The 19,105-nt window shown below is 44.3% G+C and overlaps 1 protein-coding gene across 2 annotated transcripts in view; it reads right to left on the bottom strand.

Annotated features, from left to right (window-relative positions):
• Gadl1 (glutamate decarboxylase like 1) overlaps positions 1 to 19,105 on the bottom strand; it is a 175,793-nt gene that overhangs the window by 2,579 nt on the left and 154,109 nt on the right. The gene's annotated exons all lie outside the window — the stretch shown is intronic.

Raw genomic sequence — 19,105 nt, 5'->3', positions numbered from 1 at the left:
AGATTTTAAACATTTGAAAATCCTCAATCTATGGAAAATAAAACAAAAACCCTTTCCAGGAAAAATGAGGAAATAAATTGTATATAACTGCAAATATAATGGGAAAGTATTTAAATGCAAAATATAAGCATTATATATGAAAATGTTACATGATTATGTGTCAGGGTTTTATGCTTTAGCTTTTTAGCCCTCATGAACTTGAGTAGGGGACTTCTCTGCTTAGATGGATGTACATGGATGTGCATGCATCATATATGCATGTAGGTGCTCATACATGTAACATGAACTTCTTCACAGTCATATATCACTGCGTGCTCTTCAGATCTCCCCATTTGGTCACCAGATAATATGGAACTATGGTCTAACTTAGGCTTGTGACAAAGCCAAGTTTTATGTTTTTCTGTTTGAACAAATTGTCCCCAGCCTCCTGTATGTAAACTGGGGCTGTGAGGGAAATCCCACCATGGTGCCTGCAGTGATCAGTATTAGCAAGGCCTTGATCACATGTCTGTCAAGGAGAGCCACAAAGCATCAAGTTCAGAGCTTACAGTTCATGGTTCTGAGAACGGTTCTGGGATCGCTTCCATACCCGTTCCCATCCGCTTCCAGTTCCACAGCACAGCACCAGCTCCGGCTCCGCCCATTTTAAAGGTAAAGCAGGCATGCTCTGGGCTCCAGCCTCATTTGCATGTTTGTGCCTGCTCAATTTCAGCACCCCTATTTTTTTCTCTCAAAAAGGGTGTTTCCTGCTCCACGTGTGGAAGGCCTTTGGGACCTGACATCAGCTTCTGACATTCCCAAGGCTCAGTGAAGCTATTATCAAAATGAATCTGTCAGGCTGTTGTGGTTTATAAGCAAATCAGAAATAATTTTGCTTTAACCTTTTTCACATTTTATTTCTTTATTTGGGGGGAGGACAGGGTGCATGTCACTACCACATGTATGGAGGTCGGAGGACAATTTGTAAGAGTCAGTTTTCTGCATCCATCATCAACTTAGGTTGCCAGCCTGGGCAGCAAGCACCTTCACCAACTGAGGCAGCTCGCCAGCCCCAGAAATATTTTCAAATGCCACAAACTGCACACATAAGAGGCTATGTTTTAATAAAAAGATGTTTGGGAAGTTTAAATTTCTGCTCTTGTGTCTGGCACAAAAATAAACAAGCTTCCACAGGCAAAAGCTCCTCAAGTAAGAAACTTTCTAAATTCAAGTTTGTTACTGGTTCTCTGAGATTACCAAGAAGTAATCAAATGTCTCTGGTCTCAGAGAATGAGCGAGTGAGGGTTTGACAGTGTGCAGCAAGGAATTTATTAACCTTTCCGTGAACTCGAAGATTATTTCCTAGAAGTCACTACTATGCACATAGTAAAAGGCTTCCTCTCTCTAAAATATCAAGTAGGTAAGAAAGTCCTGAGGACCCGCAAAGCCAACAACTTATTGAATCTCTAGCACACACCATCCTCGTAACGGCAGCAATTATTATTGCTAATGCATATTTTGCCAGTTCTTTGTGCTCTGCAAGGTCATTTCAGACTATTTTGAAAGAGCCCATGTTAATAGTGTAAAGACCAGGGATATTTTCACTAACAGTCAGATTATCACCTTTGCTCTTAAAAATGCCAACCATTTTCTGTTTATAAGGCTGTGAGGGAAGATCTGTCACTGGGCAATTCGGACATTCTCTTTTTGCTGGCAAGAGCAGAGAAACAGGCCTAATCCGGCAGGATGGAATATTCACAAGGGAAAGAAAATATGCATAAACTAAATGTAAGTACACGCGTCTCATGCCTAAATGGAGCATGCATGGTGGAAAGCAATTTGGCAAGGCTGAGATTGCTTTCCGGCTCTCAATTATTTTACTGCGGCGTTTCCTTCAAATTGTAAATCAAATTCTTTCCTTGTGCCTCAGTGCGCTGGGTTCCTGAATCTTAAGTGGAGGAAAATCCTGACATCTCTATTTCATTGCACAGCTTCCTCTCCACGTTTCCACAAGACTTCTGTTTCCCCCGTTAAATTACATTCCAGTAATGACTTGGTCATTTCAACGTCTTTCTGTTGTCATCCCGCTACAACACATGGGAGCCCTGAGTCTTCCAAAGGTGCTTAAACAGAAGGGAACACCGTAAAATGGCTCTCTCTGACCAAGTGTAGCCGTTTGATAAGCAGCTGGCCGAGCAGCACCTAAACCTTTGAGAAAGAACAATGGTCATGTCCAGAAAATATCTATCTTTTGAAAATGTGTCCATAATTAATGCTAATGGAGATATATATATATATCCCTGGGTGGAATAGTGCACACCTGTAATCTCAACATTTAGGAGCTGGAGGGTAAAGGATCAAGAATTCAAAGCTTACCTAGGCTACATGAAATTCTGCCCCCCCCTCTACCCCCCAAAAAAAATCAAAATAAGAGGCCTGGAGAGGTGGCTCAGTAGTTAAGAACACTCAGTGCCTTTACAGAGGACCCAGGTTTGGTTCCCATATGGCTGCTCACAACCACCTGGACCTGCAGTTCCAGGAAGATCTGATGTCCCCTTCTGACGCCTCTGGACCCCTGGACATTAATTCATAGCAGACATATTCACATGGATTTAAAAAACAAATAGATCTTAAACCTTTGATTGATAATCTCTCATGAAGGAAATACTTGTTTTCTCCAATGGAGTCTCACTGGCTACACAAACCATACTTAATGCCAGGCCCCTTGGCCAGCAGTAGATGACCAACACAAAATGGACTCAATGGTATTTTTGGAATTTTTTTGTCTCATAATGCTTTGTCTGGGCATTTTAAATGAAACTTTACATATCATTTGCATATATGTGCAGATGATATACATATATAATATCATCTACATATACATATATGTGGTGTGTGTGTGTGTGTGTGTGTGTGTGTGTGTGTGTGTGTGTGTGTACATGTTTCTTTTCCACAGGAAAAGTCAGACATCTGGATATGGGGTGTTGCCATGACAGCCTCCCTATAATGTCTGATAAAACTGTTACTTTTGAGACAGACTATCCAAAAGACAGGTCATTGAGCTCAGAATCTGTTAATACTCCCATTAGCAACTACATCATTAATTTCTTAAAATTAACATGCTTTAAGTCAATTATAATTTGTACCTGGTCCCCTGTCCCCCATCCTTTTCCCCCTCTATGAGCATCTCTTGAGATCTGAATCTTCACAAGTGCTGTGAAAACCACAACTTGTGACTGATCCCGTCTCCCCAAGGCATCTGCTGCATCTCACTGTTCATAAGACAGCCTTTGCTGCTGCTTAGTGGTTTTAGACATGGAATCTCACACCTCATGCATGCAGTGACTGCATAGTCTTCCATTCAGGTTCCAACTGTCCTTCCAGCCTGAACAATGTTAACGTATTTGTTCCTTCAGGAAGTTGAACTGTCATTGGTTACCTTAACACCGACATTTATTATGGAGAGGAATGACTTTCTCTGGTTTTCTGGAAAGGTCTGTGTTTCTACGAGTTGCCAGAATAGTTGTGGGTGAACAAATTGATTTGTGGATTAAACCAGCTATTTGTGGGTTGAAGAAATTCATGAAGCCCAAGTCCAAGAACGTCTATGTCTAGGTTTCCCCAGTTACCCTGCAGTCTGCTGCTTCTCTCGCTATCACATAAAGCTTGAGGAGCAACTTTGGTGTGGCCTACAAGTATTTTAAGGCTACAGGTCACCTGGCTTCAGACCCTCATCAGAGCAGCTCGGTTTAGATTTGAGTAGATATGCCTGGTGGTCTGGAAATTTACAAAGGAGCTCAAACGTTCTCTCTACCAGTTTAAGAAGCACCGAACAAAAAAGTCTTCCTGCTGGGTGTCAGTGGAGGCAGCAGTGTGGAAGATGGGGGAGGGGGGAGGCCAGGAGGCGGGGGGGGGGGGGGGGGGTGCATTCTGGGCAGGAAATGCAATCTTAGGAGAGCAGGGGCGGAGATGAACCTTCCTTGGCTTGGATTGCTTATCTCAATTTTCCACAAGAAAAACTTTCCAAACCAATGACCTTTGGAGAAGTTAGGCAAGTTGTTTGTCAATGGTAAAACTTGATAAAGTATTCAAAACACTTAAACATGCCCCAGAAAACAATGAACATTTTCATTCTGAATGCTTGAAGAGTCAATTTTCTCCTTTCAGTATGGTTTCTGCCCACATTTTAGTATCTCGCGTGCTTTAATTTTTTACTTGTCTTCCTCCTTGGCACAGTGTACTTGCCCTGATACCCCTGCCCCGTAATTTAGAGTTGAAATATATCCGTGTAAATCTCTCAAGCTTCAGTGATATAAAATTGGTGATCTGTAGCCCATGAAATCATATGCATTTAAAAGATCGATTCAGCTTGGCAGAGCACAAAGAAATGGCAACATTTCCTCTAGACACGCCTTTTTCAACTATGAATATTTTTAGCCTAATTTCTGTTTAGAGTACATCTGAAAATCAGAATAAAGTGTGCCTCCATTTAGAAGAACTGCCCCATTCATGCTTTCTCTAACATAAGTGAACAGGTACCAAAATGAGGAGTTTAGCGTCTTGGTGAGTGAAGGAGGCAGTTAGCCTCACTGGTGGTGTTTACACCACAGAGACAGCTATGGCAGACGTTCCAATAAACCTAATGCCAGCCATATATTTGAGACCAGCTGAAATGAACAGTCATAAAAACAAACCAAACTGAACTGAAAGCTTTAGCTGAAGAATGGACACAATAAACATTTTACACCCTCTATAAAGCAAAGCTTAACACTCTGTTGTGTCCCAAGCAGCCAGTTGAGCTAATAGCAGCTGAAGAGTTGTTTGGAGTCAACACCCACATTTCAGCCCATGTTCAGAGATGTCCTTTGTGTGCCAAGAAGTGAGGTATATCTCAGTAAATTCCAACAGAGGCAGAAGTAGTGGCACAGGGGCTTGTGAAAGCATGTCACGGGGCTGGGGGAGAGGATGAAGTGCTTCCCACAAAACACCACGAGGACCCGAGTTCAGATCCTAGCACCCACGTAAAAGCCAACGGTGGTGGGTGTGCCTACAATTTCAGAAAATGGGAGGCAGATACAATTGGATCCCTGCAGCTTGGTAGCACGTTGGTATTGTAAATTTGGTGAGCTCTACATAGTGAGAGAATCTGCCTTAAAAAATAAAGTGTGGCAAGACATCCAATGTTGACCTCTGGATGCGTGCGCGCGCGCGCACACACACACACACACAGAGAGAGAGAGAGAGAGAGAGAGCAAGAGAGTATATCAAGTCATTTAACATTGCTGCGATGACCATGGAATGCTACTTGCATTGAGTGTCCCCAAGACCACAGATATTAAATAACTCAGAAGGCTTAAAGTAACCCCACCCACAGAGGAGTCTCCATGTTAAAGTGTTAAGTGTTCAATATTAAAGTGTCCTGTGTAGCACTACTTCTCAGTAGTCCTGTGAAGCCTTGTCTTTCACATGAGTCACTAACCTTGCTGTGGAACCAAGAAAACAATTAAATGTAAGGGTTAGCCACAGAAGTGGAAAGCTGAGAGTTGAAAAGGATTTTCATGTTTCTTGTGGATTCCTAAATGATCACTCAGAAAAGATCACCCCTCTGGAGAGTGAGCAAACAAGAACACACTCCCATTTCTCTCTGGATCCTGTGGGGAATGGCCCCTATCTCTGCATCCTTCACCAGGCTATCTTCGCAGAGGCAAGGGCTTTCTTCCCCAAACTGATGCCTGATACAATAAGTGGCTCATTGCAAGGACAGCATTCAAACCTCACCTGCAGAGCCAGGGATGCAGTGCAGTGGCTGGGTGCTTGCCTAAGATGCTTACAGCCCTGGGTTCAACCCCCAGGGAAGCAAGCAGACCTCAGGGACAGAAGGACCATTTGAGGAATGTGCTAAGGAGGATGAAGATGCTGAGTCTTCTCACAGATTATCTCAGGGCAACTTTCTCTGAGAATGATACCTGCCCCCATCGCTTGGCATGAAGCATCCATGTGCTGAGATTTCGGTGACTGATTTATATTCCATGCCAACAAGCTTCTGACAGCAACTGAGGCTCTTTGGGGGGTTAAATGCAGTGCATCTCTCTGCCTAGTAACTTAGGAACAAACCTGGGACCATTTTGACAATACCCTTAGACCATGAGCCAAAACAGACTCTTCCATCCTTAAGTTGCTTGTTTCCAAATTCCTGACCTGCACAGCACAGCGCAGAAAACAACCTTTAAAAATGACAACACTTATGGAAAGTGGCTCCCGGGAAAAGGTGCCTACCACCAAGCCTGGTGACCTGAGTTCCCTCCCAGGGACCAACAAGGTGCATCGGGCTAACAAACTGCTACAAGTTGTCCTCTGACCTCCATTCAGGCACTGTGGCAGCTGTGGACACACCTATGCACATGCACACAAACACATAAGTAAATGTGATAAAATAAATTAAAAATAATGGCTACAATTGATAACCTATGCAACAGAAATTGCACCAGGAACATTAAGTTCAGGTTCGAGTTATTTTTGGTATAAAAGTTTTACAATTTCCATCTTCAAGTACTATCTTTTCTTTAGCTCTTAGTTATATAATAATATATAGTTTTTATCATAATATGTAATATATATACATTTTAAATTATTATAATGAAGTCATTTGGACTTCTGGGTTGCCAATTTCTTGCCTCTGGTTCTTACTCTTTAGGTAAGGAAATGCTTTCAGTCATCAGCTTCGTATGTTGATGATGGCAGAATTCTAAATGGCATTTTCACTCACTGCCCTTCCATTTTACGCACACACACAATTACACAGTCTGTAGTAAACATGTTTAGTATTTTTGCTTTTGAGGTATTGTAAGGCCCGTGTCTCCCGCCATCGCTGTGTGGGCCAGAGCTACAGTGACTCCAGCAGACACTGCAGGCCCTCCTCATTTACCGTTGATTTAGTGCGGAGGGAAGCTTTCCATATTCCACATACATTAACCCAACACCTCACCCAGGCAAACCTCAGCACGTACTGCAGGTGACCCCTCTGCCTCCTGTCGGGTTTGAAGGTCACTGAATGTGTATGTTTTAAGTCAGATTTTCTAAGGATCTCGTTCTTTCTTCATCTACAGAAGTGGGAAACATAATTTCGGATTATATTTTTTTAACATGTTCAAAGACAGGTAGAAAAATGATGAAAATTGCATTTTAAGGCTGCTTTTGACTTGGCTTCTAAAATAATGGATTCTATTGAATGAAGCCCTAAAAATGGAACCTGAGTGGGACATTGTAGGCCTGTCGATCCATCTCTCCAGTGCCCAAAAAACACTGCATAAATTGCTTCAACCTGGGTGAGTGGATTATTGTAAAGATTTCTAAAATAATCCTCTCATCTTTTAACACATCTCTGACCCAGTTCGGGAGAGTACCTTTGATGTGTCCTCCTGCTTCACTGCCCTCCAGGACGACTGGTCAGGCACATCTGCATTTAACAGGCCACTTTCATTCTGGGCTCACAAAGGGGGCAGTTTTTCTTCAAAAGGAAATTGAAACTTATACTACTAGGCAGCATTTCAGGAGATTTTGCTGTCTATTTTATAACCACAGCAAATTGAAAGCAGAGGTATGAAACAACAGACGTGTCTTGGAACAGCACATTGATTGGAGTAAAATGGAAAAGCCATCGCTCGACCTGGGTTTACCTCTACATGGATATTCACAAGCCCTAGGTTCTCACTCTAGAAGGAAATACAGATGCGCGTGGCAGATGGCGTGAGACTGGGTTGCTGGAATGAAACACACAGGGACGGCCCAGGCAGAGAGGGGTGGGAAAGAGGAGACCTTACAGGGAGTGAGAACTCTGAGTGTGGGCCTTGGGAGACAGCTACGGGCAAAGAGCTTGCTGCTCAAGCAGGAGGCTCTGAGTTCAATCCCCAAGACCTACTTAAAGATGGGATGGAGGGAGCATGCTTGCAATCCCAGAGCTGGGGAGGCATAGGCAGGAGGATCCCTCCCAATGCAGGGGAGGCAGAGGCAGGAGGATCCCTCCCAATGCAGGGGAGGCAGAGGCAGGAGGATCCCTCCCAGAGCTGGGGAGGCAGAAGCAGGAGGATCCCTCCCAGAGCTGGGGAGGCAGAAGCAGGAGGATCCCTCCCAGAGCTGGGGAGGCAGAAGCAGAAGCAGGAGGATCCCTCCCAATGCAGGGGAGGCAGAGGAAGAGGCAGGAGGATCCCTGAGGCTTTCTGGCTAGCCAACCTAGCTAAATTAGAGATCTCCAGACTCCGTGAGAGACTTTATTTCAGAAAATAGTATGGAGGTGTGATTAAGGAAATGCTCTTCATATTTTGAATGATAGAAAATTGGTGGGTTCTGTACCAGTCTGTGAAATCTCTAAAACTGCATCACAGCTTTGTCCCATGTAGACAATGATTAGCAAATAAAACTCCACTGCTCCCTGTCCTACAAAGAGGCTCTTGGTTATATGCTCTTCAGTCTTGTGACTGATTTGACTGACAGGAGTTTTCTCCTTCTTTTCCCAAGCCATGAACTCATATGCTGCTCTGTGTTCTCTTGGAGGTCTTCTCTCTTGACTAAGCAGGCACAAAGGTGGTAGTCAGCTTTCCATTACCGTGACAAAGCACTTGAGGTAGTTCTCTTTCCAAAATGCTGAGATACCCTCCCTACATCTTGCCCTCTTGGGCAAAATAATGACCCAAGTCTTTAAGAACCACATTCTTTTCACAAATAACATGACCCGTTATCAATCACTCATATGATCTTAACATAGGTGTGAACACTTCTTTCAGTAATGATGTAAACAGAAATGGGGACATCGTCTTCAGCAGCATATGATGGTAGGATTGAAGAGACCCAGCTCCACCACACAGAGAAGGTGCTGTGGCTTGAATGGGAAATGTCCCCACTGGCTCGTGTGTTTGAGGCTGTCCCCAGTTGGTGGTGCTATTTGGGGGAGGTTATGGACCATTTAGAAAGTGGAGCCTTGCTAGAGGAACTATGTCACTGGAGGTAAGATTTGAGGTTTTACACCCTGGCCCCACTTCCTGCTCTGTCTCGGCTTCCTGTGTGTAGATGGAGATTCGATCTCTTCCTCCCTTCTCCCACCACACCTCCTTCAGAGCTGTTTGGACTCTCTTTGGAAGCATAGACCAAAGTCAACTCTGTCTTCTCTTAGTTGCTTCAGGTCATGGTGTTTGATTACAGCAACAGAACAGTCATTATGGCAGAAGGCATCATTTGTATGGTAGGTAGGGCTCCGCAGAGCTGACAGAGTTTTGCTTTTGGCTTTTTGTTTTTTGTTTTTTTTTCCAAGACAGGCTTTCTCTGTGTAGCCCTAGCTGTCCTGGAACTCACTCTGTAGACCAGGCTAGCCTCAAACTCACAGAGATCCACCTGCCTCTACCTCTTGAGTGCCAGGATTAAAGGTGTGCATCACCACTGCCCAGCTGATAGAGGTTTTTATGTACTTAAACACAAAGGGAAGAAATCAAGAAATGATAACACTCATTATCTTAATCCACTAACAATGGGGTTTGAAGATTGTGATTACAGCCAGGCCTCAGATCATCACGTGAACTATTTCTAGAGTGTTTACAGGTACTGTTGGCCTTACATGGAGGTGGTATGGAAGTCTTGACTTCAGAATCTAGTCATTGAAAGCCCAGTCCTATAATCACTAAGCCCTTGGGCCTGGAAGTTCTTTCCAGCAAATTGATCTAAGTTTGGGAGCCTCATTTAAAGGACTGTAAACAGCAAGTAGGCACAAGGTTTTCACTGTCAACTTCCGTGGGGGTGGAGCAGCATAGAAATAGACTGAGGCTCATCTTTGGACAGTGAAGAAACAGGAGAGCAAACACATTGTGTGGGAAGCAGCATCTCATTCTATTTCCCCTCTTCCCTCATCCGAGAGGGATTCTAATCCCTGCCCATCAGGCTTCCTATGGTCAGGAATGCCAACAAATAGAAACAGCACCTCAGGTGGGGTGCTGCATCGAAATGATTGGGAAAAGACTAGCTAGATTCATGATACTATGGGAAGCATTTTCTGTAAATGTGGTGCTGTGTTTTTCAGTGTTCTTAGTGGCCCTCAATGCAGGGGAGTGGAAATGTAATACTGAGATTTTAAAAAAGTTTTATTTTTTATGTGTATACGATGTGTGTATGCAAGTACCTGCAGAGGCCAGAGGAGGGTGTCGGGTCCCCTAGAGCTGGAGTGGCAGTTAGTTGTGAGCCAACCAATGTGGGTGCTGGGAACTGAACTTGGGTCCTCTGGCAGAGCAGTAAGCACAGCACTTAACCACTGAGCCATCTCTCCAGACCCCTGAAATAATATGAGTTTGAACACCAAAGGACAGAGGAGTCCTGAGACATTATGTGCAGAAAGAATGTTCCTTGGGTTAAAAAGTTTCCCCTCTCAATCCCCACAGGCATTTTTGGTAGCATACACATGACCTGTGCTTCAGAACAAGTGTGTGTCTACAGCAGATGCCTTTCAGATCCTCCGGAGTTTGTCTTGCACCTCAGATGGGCCTCATCACCACAGGACTGAATTAAGTCACATTACAAGCAGATCATGAGACAAATCAATCAGAACCAAGCTCTGTTCCGTTTATGATGACAGACAGACCACAGCCATAAGCAAGCCATGTTCACTCCTAGGATTTTAGCATCCAAACTCTCAGATGGTGTGAGACTTCTTTCCATAGACAAGCCTCTGGACATCAAGCACATCATACATGCATATGCACAGGCACACATAAACAGGACAGACAAACTCACACAGACATACACAGAGACACACACTCAATGCACATAGTCTGACACACACACACACACACACACACACACACACACACACACACGACACATACACACATGCACACATACACACAGGAACCGTCTCCTTGACTACTGACAGGCATGAATCAACTATGCATAGACCTGTCAAGATGATGATGTGTTTGGCTATCTGAATAAGAAAGAAAGAAGGGGAGGAGAGAAATGTGGAATTAAATTGAACTGGAAGCACACACTTTTATTCATACTGGCAAGTGATAAAGTCATATCAATTCATACATCTCTTTGGACATTTTTTTTGCAAAAATCTTCAAATCCAATTTCTCCTGAAAAGACAGCCTCTGTTATATTTTCTGAATCAAATGAATGTGTGGGTATTTAAAAAAAAAACCACACACACATTATATTATCAGTTGCTTCAAAAGAAAGGTTCTAGACATGAAATGTGGACAAATACTCAAAGTTCAGGGTTTAATCATTTCCACAAATTTATCTCTTTTTTAAAAAGATTTATGTGCATTTGTGTCCCTGTGTATATATGTATATATGCCACATGAGTGTAGGTAACCACAGAGCCAATAGAGGGCGTTAGCTCTCCCTGGAGCTCAAGTTCCAGGCAGTTGTGAGCCCCTGACACCGGTGCTGGTCCCTGGAAGATCAACAGTGAGCCATCTGTCCAGTCTCAGATTTACTCTGTTTTATATTTTCCTGTTTCACCTATTTGTCCTTTCAATCTAAAATCTGAATTTCACACTTGTCATGATCGCGGCATGCAATTGGGACTGACTGTCTCCATTACAGAGTCAGAGTGAATCTGCTCCTGATTCACAGTGCCAGTTAGGTTGCCGGGGTCACTAATGAGGGGTCTCTCCAAACTTCCTGCCAATCACACAGGACCATTCTATGATTTAAGAAAGCTTCCTGTCAAGAGCCACCTCAAAAATATTTACAAGGACGGCCCACCAAATGCTCAGCAACATGCAGACCTCATTACTCATGTGCAGGCAGAAAACAGAGCTAGTGGGAGGGAAATCAGTCAGGGAGGAACAGTTGTGTGTCTTCCTACCTTCCCGGTCCAAAACAATGGCACAGAGGCTATGGATTGCTTTGGAACGCCATCTAGTGAGCGATAAAGGGAAGTGCAGAGATGGAGAGAAAAATTCCAAACTCAGTCCTGATTCTATTGTTTCATGTTTCCCTTGGGACTATTTTAACTAGTTCTGAAAATAATGGCACATCTGACTTGATGGTATATACCCATTGCCACAACTACTCAGGGGGATGAGGCAGGAGGGTCACAAGGTCAAGGTTAGCCTGAGCTACTGAATGAGTTCAAGACCTGAGTGAGGGGCAACTTTGGGAGACCTTGCCTAAAATAAACAAATACACAATTAAGTAAGCAGTCAAATAATAAAATGTGTAGGGATGTGGCTCGATGCCAGAGAGCACTCTCTCATAGTATTTACAAGGTACCAGCTTCAATCCCTCGTACTTTTCCATCCACAGCAAAAATGATGGTGTGAGGCATGCGCGCGTGCGTGTGTACGTGCATGCGTGTCTGTGTAGTGCACATGGCACAGGTACAGTTCAGAAGTCACACCTTTTGTTTGAGACAGGGTCTCTCATTGGTCGGAATTCTCCACGTGAGCCAGGCTAAGGGGATGGGCAGCCTCTGTAGACTCACCTACACGGCCTCCTACACGGCCTCCCACTCCACAGCACTAGGATTCCAGGCGCAGGCAACTTACCCAGCTTTTTATCTGGTTCTAAACGCAGATCCTCATGCTTGTTCAACAAGAGCTTCACTGACAGAGCCATTTCCACCTCCCCAGCCCTGGGAGGTTTTTTAAGTTATAGATGAGTCAGTCACAAAGCACAATGACCAGCATAGATCCAGCGCATTATCCTACCTGCCTCTTGGGACAGGAAGACCAGCAAACTCCCTGACTTAGTGCTCTTGCACAGGCTTCTCTGACATTGGACATGTCATGGCCATAATTTCCTCCCACAGGAACGTCAGCCCCTGTGACATGAATGACACCCAAGGGCCTGAGAAGCTGGACAGCAGGGTGCAGGGATTTTGAGGCAAGCATCTGCCAGCCAGGGTGTTCTCTAGCTAAGTGGTTGGTGCGTAAGAGGTCCTACCTATCACAAAATTAAAAATTGTCTAGACCTCAGTAGTTTTTATCACAAGGAAATCAGTACCAACAGCAACTATTTTACAGCATTCTGCACTCAAAGGGCACTCAATAAAAACAACACTGTTCAATAACTCGAGGTGGCAGCTAAAATTTTTAACCTGGGAAGAGAGCTGAATATAATTCAACTATTACATTTTGTTTTTTTTTTCTATATAAAGCCGAGTCGCTCATTCCTTTTATTTTTGAACCTCTCACCTCACCTTTCAATGTCATCTCTCTGACTCCAGGTTTGTGCTCTCTCCAAACTGAATAAATGCTATGTGGTTTTCTCTCAGATTCTCACAGTGAAAGAAAAAGCAAAAGAATAAATCTTCAATCTCAATACTGTGGTGACTTTTAAAGAACTAACCCTCAATATTTCCTACCTAATTTGCCTTCAATCATTCTGTTTTTTAAACAAACACAACCTCCAACAGCAACCAACCCCATCTGACTTTCTGTTTCAAGTTTGCTTGCTTCTTTCCCCCATTGTTCTGAAGTCACTGGTAGCCTGGCACCCAGTCTCTCTGAGTAACTGATTCCAGTTAGCACACAAAGGCCATCCAAAGGTGTCAATCCTCAAGAGCCATATTTTTTGAGACAGGATCTCTCAACTGGAGCTAGGCAAGTGGGCCAGGCTGGCTGGTCATGGAGCTCCAGGGATCTTCTGGTAACTTACTAGAGTGCACAGTGTGCTTAGCTGTCTTGAAGTAGATGCTGGGAATCAATCAGGTTCTCATGCTTGCAAGTTGATCATTTTACTGACTGAACCCTCTCTCCAGCTCTCCCATCCCCAATCAGAGCTATTTAAATTGACTTCTTATGTTGCTACATCCCACTTTTTGTGTGAAGCAAGCAAGGGACCATGGTTCTTAGAGTCTCAACCAGAGCTTCCAGGAAGCACTGATTTCTTCCTATACTTCAATCTTTCTTTCTTTATTAAAAACTCTAAGAGAAAGCTGGTGTCTCTCACACTTTCTTCTTTCACCAGTGGCTAATTAGATATTATCTTAAATATGGCCACACATTTTCTACTGCATTATTACTTTCAGCAATAAGTACATCTTGGGGCATTTCTTCTGGAAGTCAACATTTCAGACCAACGGAAACACTCTGAACTCAGTGGTTGGAGAGTGTACAGACATGCCAATGGAAGGAAACACCTGGCAAGATGTTAGGGCTGGTGGAATGGCTTGTTCAGTGGCTCTGAACTCTATGGTCCACTCCCTTGGCTTCACCTAATCACCTGATGCAGAGTACCACAGTGAAGGGTGATGGAATCACGACACTGCTTAGGAGAAAGGATGAAGCCATGTGACAGCTGCTATGATATAAAAGAAATGGGTTAAACGTCATCACTGAAGAACACAGCTCAGTGGATGAGAATTGGGACAGTGCTTAGGCCATTTGATGACATACTTAATCTTCATTGTCAACCTGACTGGATTTAGAGTCACCTGGGAGGCACACCTCTGTGAGGGCATTCCCCAAAGCGATTTGCTGAGGGAAGACTCAGCATAATGTGGGTGGCAGCACCTCTTGGGCTGGGATCCTGGACTGAATGAATGGGCAAAAGGAGAAGACAGCTGTAAGCTTCATTCATGGTGCTCTCCTTCCACGCCTCCCCCAGACTGGGCCTGGCTACACATTCCTGTCGTCATGGCCTCTGTCAATCCTTTCCCTCCATGATAGACTCACAAATCCTTCCCCTGATGATAAGTTTCTGTTTGTCACATTTGGTCACAGCAATGAGAAAAACAATCAGCATTCCATGTGGGAGACTGCTGTGCTTTAGATAAGGATTTGACACAGTTTAACACAACTCTGTCTTATAGGAAACTTACTCTTTATCAGGTTCAAATCTAGGACTTGCAAGTAACTCCTACCCCTTCTTTTCCTTCAGCAAAAATTATCCCACAATACTCCCCTCACCCTGATCTGACATACTTTAGTGCATGGGATATTACGGTTTAAAATTGCAGTCAGAAGAATAAGTAATTAGGGCTGGCTTGCCCAAGGCAGTCCTGAATTATATGTGATTCTGCTCTCGGGGTTATAGCATCCACTTCACTCCTGAAAGTGTCCTGAGTTGGACCAGTAGCACACTGTTATTTAAAAAATTATTTTCATGTTTTCATTATGTGTGTGTGTGTGTGTGAGTATAGACTTGCACTCCTGAGTGCAGTGCCTGTGGAGGACAGAAGAGGGCGCTGGATCCCCAGAGCTGTAGGAGCTGTAGTTACGGACAGTTGTGTGTTGCCTGACATGGGCCCTGGAAACAACTCAGGTCCTCTGCAAGAGCAGTACTCACTCTTAACTGCTGTCTCCAGTCCCCGACCCCTCATCTTATGGATGCTTCAGTGATGGACAGAGTGAAAGAGTAGGCATGCTACACTGTGGGCTTCTGCTAGCCCCACCTCACTCTTGGCCTCCTTCTGTTCAGCTCTCCTAAATTCCAGTTCCACCTGTTGCACCAACATCACCCACAGATGAATCTGTGTGAAATTTCATCGAAGACATCGTGTGAATACCAACCGATGCGTCCAGCTGTTGAAAAGGTGAGTGTCCATTCCTCCCTCCTTTTCCTTTCTCCCACAGCCAATCTTTAAACACAACTGCTAAAACTAATTACAAATATCAGCACACCACATACATACACACAGGCCACGATCATCCCATTGGTTTCATGATGACTGAAATCCACATGAACTAGTTTATTTTAATCTGACTCAAAAGTTATTAATTCTGGGCTGGAAAGATGGGTACAAGATTAAGAGCATGTACTGCTCTTTCAGAGGACCTGAGTTCAATCCCCAGCACCTAGTCAGGTTGCTTACAACCTTCTCTAACTCTAGCTCTTGGGGATCTTATACCCTTCCAGCCTCCCAGGACACCTATGCGCGCGCGCACACACACACACACACACACACACACACACACACACAAATAGATAAATAAATCTTCAAAAATTACTGATCCATTTGCCCAGTTTAGCACATTCTCTTTTCCTTTACAGTGAACATTATGGCCCATGGGGCTGGTAATCAGTGGGGCATCATATTATTTTATACGTGACTGGGAATCATGGGAAAGTATTTGACCCACAGGGCAACCTTGGACATGCGTAATGTGCTGATATTAGTAATTAGCTGTAGCAAATTAAAAAAGAAGTGTGCATTGAAACAAAGAGGCAAGGGACCCCTCCATAAGCAACTGAGGGCATCAGACAGAATCCTCAAAGTCTCCTCCCCCGCCCCCCAAGATGAGGTCTTTGCAGAAGACAGTCTAAGACAGAGATTTAAAGAGAGACAATCTGAGAGAATGTCTGACATGTTTACTGGGTTACAACTCCCACCCCTATATGCTCTCTACTGAAACTGTGTCCCAGTGACACTGAGGAAAATCAGTGAGATTCCCATTGTGCTGGCACCTCCCAATGGCCTCACCATTTCCCTGAGCTTTGGAGAAAAGGCCTGGGAAAACCTTGGCCCAGATTTTCATCTGTGCTTTGACACAAATGTAAAAATCAATAAAGCAAAGTCTTTTTTCCTTCTTCCACCTCCCAAACACACACACACACACACACACACACACACACACACACACACACACACACACACACACACAAGTTCATTTTGTGCCCTCTGTTCCCAAGGAGTGACTGGAAAGGGGTAGCGTTAAAAAATAGATAAATAAAAGATCAGTGATGGTTGTTTGCATAAGGAGGGCAGGGATGCTGAGGGACAGGGCCTCTGTAAAGGCTGCCAGGCAGCCAAGCCCATCGCATTATAATACCGGCCAGGCTTCTCACTGCCTGCATGAAGAGGCACTGGAATGGTAAGCCTTGGGTTGTCTACTTGGGATTTAGAATCACCATGGAAACAGACCTTTAGGTGTGCACAGGCGGGCATTTCATGACTGAGTTAACTAAGAGAGGAAGATCATTTGGGCAGCACCATTCCACAGCCTGGGTCACCAGACTTCATGAAAAGGAGAAAACCCTCTGAGCACCAGCATGTACCACTCTGTGCTCCCTGACTGGGGGTGCAGTGTGACCAGGACTGCAAGCTCCTCCCACCATCTCTCCCCTGCCATGAGGGGCTGGACCCTCAAACCGTGAGCCAAAATACTCTCTGGTTTTCTTACATCGCTTTTGTCTCATTTTCTCACAGCAGAACAGCACCTGCTCACAGGCTTCACAGGAAGCAAGAGAACTGCTCATTAGGTTTCCACAGACAATTTCAGGACTGTCCCCAAGGGTTTCCTTCCTTCCAGTGTGACAAAACTGAAACCAAATACCAACCTGGGAAAGCCTGAGAGAAAGCCTCGCTTTTGTTTCAGATGCTACAGGGCCTGGAGACGAGAGTGGAAATGGCAGAAAGAATGTTCTAGAAAAACATCTCCTATCTCAGTTAAGTTGTGTGTAGTGCAAAGTACTGGAGTCCAAGGGGTTGTTTGCTAATATTGAGAGGTATCCATGACACACTAAAGCAATCTAAAACAATGAAAGTGCTTGCACTGGCAGGTTGCAATGGTGTACAGCATGCCTTTCATTTCAGCTCTCACTTGGCAGACAGAGGCAAGAGATCTCTATGAGTTCAAGTCCAGCTTGGTCAACATAGCAATTTCCATGCCCCATAGTGAGACCCTGTATTCAAAAGCAGTACTTCTTCTATTTAAGTCGATGGAACAATTAGTTCTGAAATTCTCAAATACATGACTACTAAGTTCTAAGTCCTACAGGTGTGCTGATAGGGCCTTAGAATCAGCCAGGAATTGGGACTGTTACTGTGACCAGCCCTAACCACTTCTGAGCACTCTGGTTTTGTGCATATAGAACCATTAAATGTTAGGTGGTTTCAGATGTGTAAAGGAGACATCTTAATAGTCACCTTCTCAAATCAACTTCCTTTTAAAAAATAGAAGATTGTCACAGTGTCTTCTCCCATGGGTCAGGAAGTAACTTACGGCCTGCTGACTTCAGTCTTCCCAGGTGAACTGCCCAGAGCCATGCTGTTTTGTCCTAGTTTTAGGAAACTCCACCTTGTGCTTCCCTCCACTGCTCCAGGCCTGCTGACAAGCTGATCACATCTCACTGAGCAGCTCATTCTCACACAGCAGCCCCTGCAGTTTTAGTTTTGGGGGGGTCCATTGTTTTACAACATAAAGCAAATTGTTTTCATCAACTGATTGCAGCTTTTGAATTCTTTGTAAACAGAACCTTCGGGGGGGCCCCTTGGCCTGACTCTAGTGTGATGCATTGTGTGTCGGGCCTTATAAGGCATAGCCTGCCTCTCCAGGTAGGTAGTCCCTTCTGGACTGAGCCTGCTCTCCATCAACAACCTTCACTGAGCACCATTCTCCTGTGTCTCTCATGGGTACACAGAGTGACCTTGTGAAGTGTTAAGCACACTCCAAAGACCCCATCTCTGGCTGCAAGCAAGTGGCCAGAAGTCATGTGAGGACTGAGCAAGCGAGTGAAGGCCGTTCCAATTTACATCACATGCCCTGGATATAATAACATTTTCTCCCTCTGTCTGGCATTTATTCCTTCAACTCAAACTTCCTTCCACAAAAGATGTGTTTGGATCCCTGGTTCCATCTTTTAACAGATCAGTTTCTGTACAATGTGCATTTAGCTTGTTACATTGCTTAATTTGGTTTCTGCTGATTGTTTATTTGAAATTTTCTACATTTTAACTTTTATAATTTAACATTTCTAAATGTGTAGAAAATTTCTACATCTAACTTTTATAAACTAATATAATGCTCTATATTCGTTGCTTTTCTGTTGCTGGAATAATCAGTGATAACCAGAGACTTAAAGAAGATAGGGTTTCTTTTGGCTTACAGCTCTAGAGGGATGAGAATCGTCCCTGTTCCCCCCCCCCCCGTCCGTCCCCCCCCTCCCCGCGCCCACCCCCCACCCCCACCCCCCACCCCCAGTGTGAGGAAAATGTCAGTAGGTGTGGCAGCAGGAGAGGGAAGCTGAGCAATCACATCCTCAACCATCAGAGGTGAGACTGTAAACCCTCCAAACCAGCCAGCAGTGACGTACTTCCTCCAGCAAGGCTCCACTTCCTGAAGGTTCCACAACCTCCCTAAACAGCACCAGCAACTGAGCATCAGGTGTTCCAATACCAGAGCCTATGGTGACC

This window comes from Peromyscus maniculatus, chromosome 7 (assembly GCF_049852395.1).
Source record: "Peromyscus maniculatus bairdii isolate BWxNUB_F1_BW_parent chromosome 7, HU_Pman_BW_mat_3.1, whole genome shotgun sequence".
Taxonomy (NCBI): domain Eukaryota; kingdom Metazoa; phylum Chordata; class Mammalia; order Rodentia; family Cricetidae; genus Peromyscus; species Peromyscus maniculatus.
The sequence above is the reverse complement of the archived record's forward strand: the minus strand, read 5'-3'. Positions and strand labels throughout refer to the sequence as shown.